This window comes from Gasterosteus aculeatus, chromosome 4, assembly GCF_964276395.1.
Source record: "Gasterosteus aculeatus chromosome 4, fGasAcu3.hap1.1, whole genome shotgun sequence".
In the NCBI taxonomy this organism is placed as follows: domain Eukaryota; kingdom Metazoa; phylum Chordata; class Actinopteri; order Perciformes; family Gasterosteidae; genus Gasterosteus; species Gasterosteus aculeatus.
The window spans coordinates 18,347,608-18,352,607 of record NC_135691.1 but is presented as its reverse complement, the minus strand read 5'-3'; the positions used below and the strand labels follow the sequence as shown (position 1 = coordinate 18,352,607).

The following is a 5,000-nucleotide window of genomic DNA, read 5'->3' as shown; positions in this document are numbered from 1 at the left end:
GACGAGCCCGGAATTGGTCTTTTAAAAAAGGCAATAGATGTGATTAGTAAAATGAAATATGTCTATACAAAAATGTTACTTCCAAATTTTTTCAACTAACGTAGAGTCTAGAGATGCGCGTGTCGAATTCTCTCGCCCAGCTATTTGCAAATATGTCCCGTTGACATGTAACTTTCACCCTTTTGTCGGCTCGTTGGTCTAGGGGTATGATTCTCGCTTAGGGTGCGAGAGGTCCCGGGTCCAAATCCCGGACGAGCCCGGAATTGGTCTTTTGAAACAGTCAATGGCTGTGATTAGTCAAACGAAAAATTTCTATACGAAAACGTTACTTCCAAATTTATTCAACTAACGTAGAGTCTAGAGATGCGCTTGTCGAATTCTCTCGCCCAGCTATTTGCAATTATTTCCCGTTGACATGTAACTTTCACCCTTTTGTCGGCTCGTTGGTCTAGGGGTATGATTCTCGCTTAGGGTGCGAGAGGTCCCGGGTCCAAATCCCGGACGAGCCCGGAAGTGCTCTTTTGAAACAGTCAATGGCTGTGATTAGTCAAACGAAATATGTCGGAATGAAAATGTTACATCCAAATTTATACAATTCAGGTAGAGTCTAGATATGCGCTTTTCAAATTCTCTCGCCTAGCTATTTGCGATTATGTCCTGTTTTCATGTAACTTTGACCCTTTTGTCGGCTCGTTGGTCTAGGGGTATGATTCTCGCTTCGGGTGCGAGAGGTCCCGGGTTCAAATCCCGGACGAGCCCAATGGAACTTATTTGATGCTGTTAGCGGTTGTAATTTGTAAATGATGACAAAAAAGTTACTCCCCAATTTGGTCAGTGAACGACCATATTGCTAGTATGTTTCCAAAAAATAGGCAAACACAACAAACTAGTTAAAAAAACAAGCAATTTGTTGACCACGGATACGCTGATTCAATTCTCTTGCCTGGCCAAATAGGATTTTGTCCCATGGACATAGCATTAATAGTTTTTGTCGGCTCGTTGGTCTAGGGGTATGATTCTCGCTTTGGGTGCGAGAGGTCCCGGGTCCAAATCCCGGACGAGCCCGGGATAGGTCTTTTGAAAGTCAATAGATGTGATAAGTAAAATGAAATATGTCTATACGAAAATGTAACTTCCAAATTTTTTCAACTAACGTAGAGTCTAGAGATGCTCTTGTCGATATCTCTCGCCCAGCTATTTGCAATTATTTCCCGTTGACATGTAACTTTCACCCTTTTGTCGGCTCGTTGGTCTAGGGGTATGATTCTCGCTTAGGGTGCGAGAGGTCCCGGGTCCAAATCCCGGACGAGCCCGGAAGTGCTCTTTTGAAAAAGTCAATAGATGTGATTAGTAAAATGAAATATGTCCATACGAAAAGGTCACTTCCAAATTCATTCAACTAACGTAGAGTCTAGAGATGCGCTTGTCGAATTCTCTCGCCCAGCTATTTGCAATCATTTCCCGTTGACATGTAACTTTCACCCTTTTGTCGGCTCGTTGGTCTAGGGGTATGATTCTCGCTTAGGGTGCGAGAGGTCCCGGGTCCAAATCCCGGACGAGCCCGGAAGTGCTCTTTTGAAACAGTCAATGGCTGTGATTAGTCAAACGATATATGTCGGAATGAAAATGTTACATCCAAATTTATACAATTCAGGTAGAGTCTAGATATGCGCTTTTCAAATTCTCTCGCCTAGCTATTTGCGATTATGTCCTGTTTTCATGTAACTTTGACCCTTTTGTCGGCTCGTTGGTCTAGGGGTATGATTCTCGCTTCGGGTGCGAGAGGTCCCGGGTTCAAATCCCGGACGAGCCCGATGGAACTTATTTGATGCTGTTAGCGGTTGTAATTTGTAAATGATGACAAAAAAGTTACTCCCCAATTTGGTCAGTGAACGACCATATTGCTAGTATGTTTCCAAAAAATAGGCAAACACAACAAACTAGTTAAAAAAAACAAGCAATTTGTTGACCACGGATACGCTGATTCAATTCTCTTGCCTGGCCAAATAGGATTTTGTCCCATGGACATAGCATTAATAGTTTTTGTCGGCTCGTTGGTCTAGGGGTATGATTCTCGCTTTGGGTGCGAGAGGTCCCGGGTCCAAATCCCGGACGAGCCCGGGATAGGTCTTTTGAAAGTCAATAGATGTGATAAGTAAAATGAAATATGTCTATACGAAAATGTAACTTCCAAATTTTTTCAACTAACGTAGAGTCTAGAGATGCTCTTGTCGATATCTCTCGCCCAGCTATTTGCAATTATTTCCCGTTGACATGTAACTTTCACCCTTTTGTCGGCTCGTTGGTCTAGGGGTATGATTCTCGCTTAGGGTGCGAGAGGTCCCGGGTCCAAATCCCGGACGAGCCCGGAAGTGCTCTTTTGAAAAAGTCAATAGATGTGATTAGTAAAATGAAATATGTCCATACGAAAAGGTCACTTCCAAATTTATTCAACTAACGTAGAGTCTAGAGATGCGCTTGTCGAATTCTCTCGCCCAGCTATTTGCAATTATGTCCCGTTGAAATGTAACTTTCACCCTTTTGTTGGCTCGTTGGTCTAGGGGTATGATTCTCGCTTCGGGTGCGAGAGGTCCCGGGTTCAAATCCCGGACGAGCCCGATGGAACTTATTTGATGCTGTTAGCGGTTGTAATTTGTAAATGATGACAAAAAAGTTACTCCCCAGTTTGGTCAGTGAACGACCATATTGCTAGTATGTTTCCAAAAAATAGGCAAACACAACAAACTAGTTAAAAAAAACAAGCAATTTGTTGACCACGGATACGCTGATTCAATTCTCTTGCCTGGCCAAATAGGATTTTGTCCCATGGACATAGCATTAATAGTTTTTGTCGGCTCGTTGGTCTAGGGGTATGATTCTCGCTTTGGGTGCGAGAGGTCCCGGGTCCAAATCCCGGACGAGCCCGGGATAGGTCTTTTGAAAGTCAATAGATGTGATAAGTAAAATGAAATATGTCTATACGAAAATGTAACTTCCAAATTTTTTCAACTAACGTAGAGTCTAGAGATGCTCTTGTCGATATCTCTCGCCCAGCTATTTGCAATTATTTCCCGTTGACATGTAACTTTCACCCTTTTGTCGGCTCGTTGGTCTAGGGGTATGATTCTCGCTTTGGGTGCGAGAGGTCCCGGGTCCAAATCCCGGACGAGCCCGGAAGTGCTCTTTTGAAACAGTCAATGGCTGTGATTAGTCAAAGAAAATATGTCGGAATGAAAATGTTACATCCAAATTTATTCAATTAACGTAGAGTCTAGAGATGCTCTTGTCGATATCTCTCGCCCAGCTATTTGCAATTATTTCCCGTTGACATGTAACTTTCACCCTTTGGTCGGCTCGTTGGTCTAGGGGTATGATTCTCGCTTTGGGTGCGAGAGGTCCCGGGTCCAAATCCCGGACGAGCCCGGAATTGGTCTTTTAAAAAAGGCAATAGATGTGATTAGTAAAATGAAATATGTCTATACAAAAATGTTACTTCCAAATTTTTTCAACTAACGTAGAGTCTAGAGATGCGCTTGTTGAATTCTCTCGCCCAGCTATTTGCAATTATTTCCCGTTGACATGTAACTTTCACCCTTTTGTCGGCTCGTTGGTCTAGGGGTATGATTCTCGCTTAGGGTGCGAGAGGTCCCGGGTCCAAATCCCGGACGAGCCCGGAAGTGCTCTTTTGAAAAAGTCAATAGATGTGATTAGTAAAATGAAATATGTCCATACGAAAAGGTCACTTCCAAATTTATTCAACTAACGTAGAGTCTAGAGATGCGCTTGTCGAATTCTCTCGCCCAGCTATTTGCAATTATGTCCCGTTGAAATGTAACTTTCACCCTTTTGTTGGCTCGTTGGTCTAGGGGTATGATTCTCGCTTCGGGTGCGAGAGGTCCCGGGTTCAAATCCCGGACGAGCCCGATGGAACTTATTTGATGCTGTTAGCGGTTGTAATTTGTAAATGATGACAAAAAAGTTACTCCCCAGTTTGGTCAGTGAACGACCATATTGCTAGTATGTTTCCAAAAAATAGGCAAACACAACAAACTAGTTAAAAAAAACAAGCAATTTGTTGACCACGGATACGCTGATTCAATTCTCTTGCCTGGCCAAATAGGATTTTGTCCCATGGACATAGCATTAATAGTTTTTGTCGGCTCGTTGGTCTAGGGGTATGATTCTCGCTTTGGGTGCGAGAGGTCCCGGGTCCAAATCCCGGACGAGCCCGGGATAGGTCTTTTGAAAGTCAATAGATGTGATAAGTAAAATGAAATATGTCTATACGAAAATGTAACTTCCAAATTTTTTCAACTAACGTAGAGTCTAGAGATGCTCTTGTCGATATCTCTCGCCCAGCTATTTGCAATTATTTCCCGTTGACATGTAACTTTCACCCTTTTGTCGGCTCGTTGGTCTAGGGGTATGATTCTCGCTTTGGGTGCGAGAGGTCCCGGGTCCAAATCCCGGACGAGCCCGGAAGTGCTCTTTTGAAACAGTCAATGGCTGTGATTAGTCAAAGAAAATATGTCGGAATGAAAATGTTACATCCAAATTTATTCAATTAACGTAGAGTCTAGAGATGCTCTTGTCGATATCTCTCGCCCAGCTATTTGCAATTATTTCCCGTTGACATGTAACTTTCACCCTTTGGTCGGCTCGTTGGTCTAGGGGTATGATTCTCGCTTTGGGTGCGAGAGGTCCCGGGTCCAAATCCCGGACGAGCCCGGAATTGGTCTTTTAAAAAAGGCAATAGATGTGATTAGTAAAATGAAATATGTCTATACAAAAATGTTACTTCCAAATTTTTTCAACTAACGTAGAGTCTAGAGATGCGCGTGTCGAATTCTCTCGCCCAGCTATTTGCAAATATGTCCCGTTGACATGTAACTTTCACCCTTTTGTCGGCTCGTTGGTCTAGGGGTATGATTCTCGCTTAGGGTGCGAGAGGTCCCGGGTCCAAATCCCGGACGAGCCCGGAATTGGTCTTTTGAAACAGT

The 5,000-nt window shown here is 43.4% G+C and overlaps 20 non-coding genes across 20 annotated transcripts in view; all 20 read left to right on the top strand.

Moving 5' to 3' along the window:
• The window catches only part of trnap-ugg (transfer RNA proline (anticodon UGG)), a 72-nt gene extending 63 nt beyond the window's left edge, over nt 1–9 (top strand). The window contains exon 1 of the tRNA in view: nt 1–9. This exon is cut by the window's left edge and continues 63 nt beyond it. This is a non-coding gene — a tRNA (tRNA-Pro).
• Nucleotides 10–187: 178 nt separating this feature from the next.
• trnap-agg (transfer RNA proline (anticodon AGG)) lies at nt 188–259 on the top strand. The gene has a single exon. It is a non-coding gene; the product is annotated as a tRNA-Pro (tRNA).
• Nucleotides 260–437: 178 nt separating this feature from the next.
• trnap-agg (transfer RNA proline (anticodon AGG)) lies at nt 438–509 on the top strand. The gene has a single exon. It is a non-coding gene; the product is annotated as a tRNA-Pro (tRNA).
• A 178-nt stretch (nt 510–687) lies between these two features.
• trnap-cgg (transfer RNA proline (anticodon CGG)) lies at nt 688–759 on the top strand. The gene has a single exon. It is a non-coding gene; the product is annotated as a tRNA-Pro (tRNA).
• A 234-nt stretch (nt 760–993) lies between these two features.
• Nucleotides 994–1,065, top strand: trnap-ugg (transfer RNA proline (anticodon UGG)). Its single transcript has one exon. It is a non-coding gene; the product is annotated as a tRNA-Pro (tRNA).
• Nucleotides 1,066–1,241: 176 nt separating this feature from the next.
• On the top strand, nt 1,242–1,313 carry trnap-agg (transfer RNA proline (anticodon AGG)). Its single transcript has one exon. It is a non-coding gene; the product is annotated as a tRNA-Pro (tRNA).
• A 178-nt stretch (nt 1,314–1,491) lies between these two features.
• On the top strand, nt 1,492–1,563 carry trnap-agg (transfer RNA proline (anticodon AGG)). The gene has a single exon. It is a non-coding gene; the product is annotated as a tRNA-Pro (tRNA).
• Nucleotides 1,564–1,741: 178 nt separating this feature from the next.
• trnap-cgg (transfer RNA proline (anticodon CGG)) lies at nt 1,742–1,813 on the top strand. Its single transcript has one exon. It is a non-coding gene; the product is annotated as a tRNA-Pro (tRNA).
• Nucleotides 1,814–2,048: 235 nt separating this feature from the next.
• Nucleotides 2,049–2,120, top strand: trnap-ugg (transfer RNA proline (anticodon UGG)). Its single transcript has one exon. It is a non-coding gene; the product is annotated as a tRNA-Pro (tRNA).
• A 176-nt stretch (nt 2,121–2,296) lies between these two features.
• On the top strand, nt 2,297–2,368 carry trnap-agg (transfer RNA proline (anticodon AGG)). The gene has a single exon. It is a non-coding gene; the product is annotated as a tRNA-Pro (tRNA).
• Nucleotides 2,369–2,546: 178 nt separating this feature from the next.
• On the top strand, nt 2,547–2,618 carry trnap-cgg (transfer RNA proline (anticodon CGG)). Its single transcript has one exon. It is a non-coding gene; the product is annotated as a tRNA-Pro (tRNA).
• Nucleotides 2,619–2,853: 235 nt separating this feature from the next.
• trnap-ugg (transfer RNA proline (anticodon UGG)) lies at nt 2,854–2,925 on the top strand. The gene has a single exon. It is a non-coding gene; the product is annotated as a tRNA-Pro (tRNA).
• A 176-nt stretch (nt 2,926–3,101) lies between these two features.
• trnap-ugg (transfer RNA proline (anticodon UGG)) lies at nt 3,102–3,173 on the top strand. The gene has a single exon. It is a non-coding gene; the product is annotated as a tRNA-Pro (tRNA).
• A 178-nt stretch (nt 3,174–3,351) lies between these two features.
• trnap-ugg (transfer RNA proline (anticodon UGG)) lies at nt 3,352–3,423 on the top strand. The gene has a single exon. It is a non-coding gene; the product is annotated as a tRNA-Pro (tRNA).
• A 178-nt stretch (nt 3,424–3,601) lies between these two features.
• Nucleotides 3,602–3,673, top strand: trnap-agg (transfer RNA proline (anticodon AGG)). The gene has a single exon. It is a non-coding gene; the product is annotated as a tRNA-Pro (tRNA).
• Nucleotides 3,674–3,851: 178 nt separating this feature from the next.
• Nucleotides 3,852–3,923, top strand: trnap-cgg (transfer RNA proline (anticodon CGG)). Its single transcript has one exon. It is a non-coding gene; the product is annotated as a tRNA-Pro (tRNA).
• A 235-nt stretch (nt 3,924–4,158) lies between these two features.
• Nucleotides 4,159–4,230, top strand: trnap-ugg (transfer RNA proline (anticodon UGG)). Its single transcript has one exon. It is a non-coding gene; the product is annotated as a tRNA-Pro (tRNA).
• A 176-nt stretch (nt 4,231–4,406) lies between these two features.
• On the top strand, nt 4,407–4,478 carry trnap-ugg (transfer RNA proline (anticodon UGG)). The gene has a single exon. It is a non-coding gene; the product is annotated as a tRNA-Pro (tRNA).
• Nucleotides 4,479–4,656: 178 nt separating this feature from the next.
• Nucleotides 4,657–4,728, top strand: trnap-ugg (transfer RNA proline (anticodon UGG)). The gene has a single exon. It is a non-coding gene; the product is annotated as a tRNA-Pro (tRNA).
• Nucleotides 4,729–4,906: 178 nt separating this feature from the next.
• Nucleotides 4,907–4,978, top strand: trnap-agg (transfer RNA proline (anticodon AGG)). The gene has a single exon. It is a non-coding gene; the product is annotated as a tRNA-Pro (tRNA).
• The last annotated feature ends 22 nt before the right edge of the window (nt 4,979–5,000 follow it).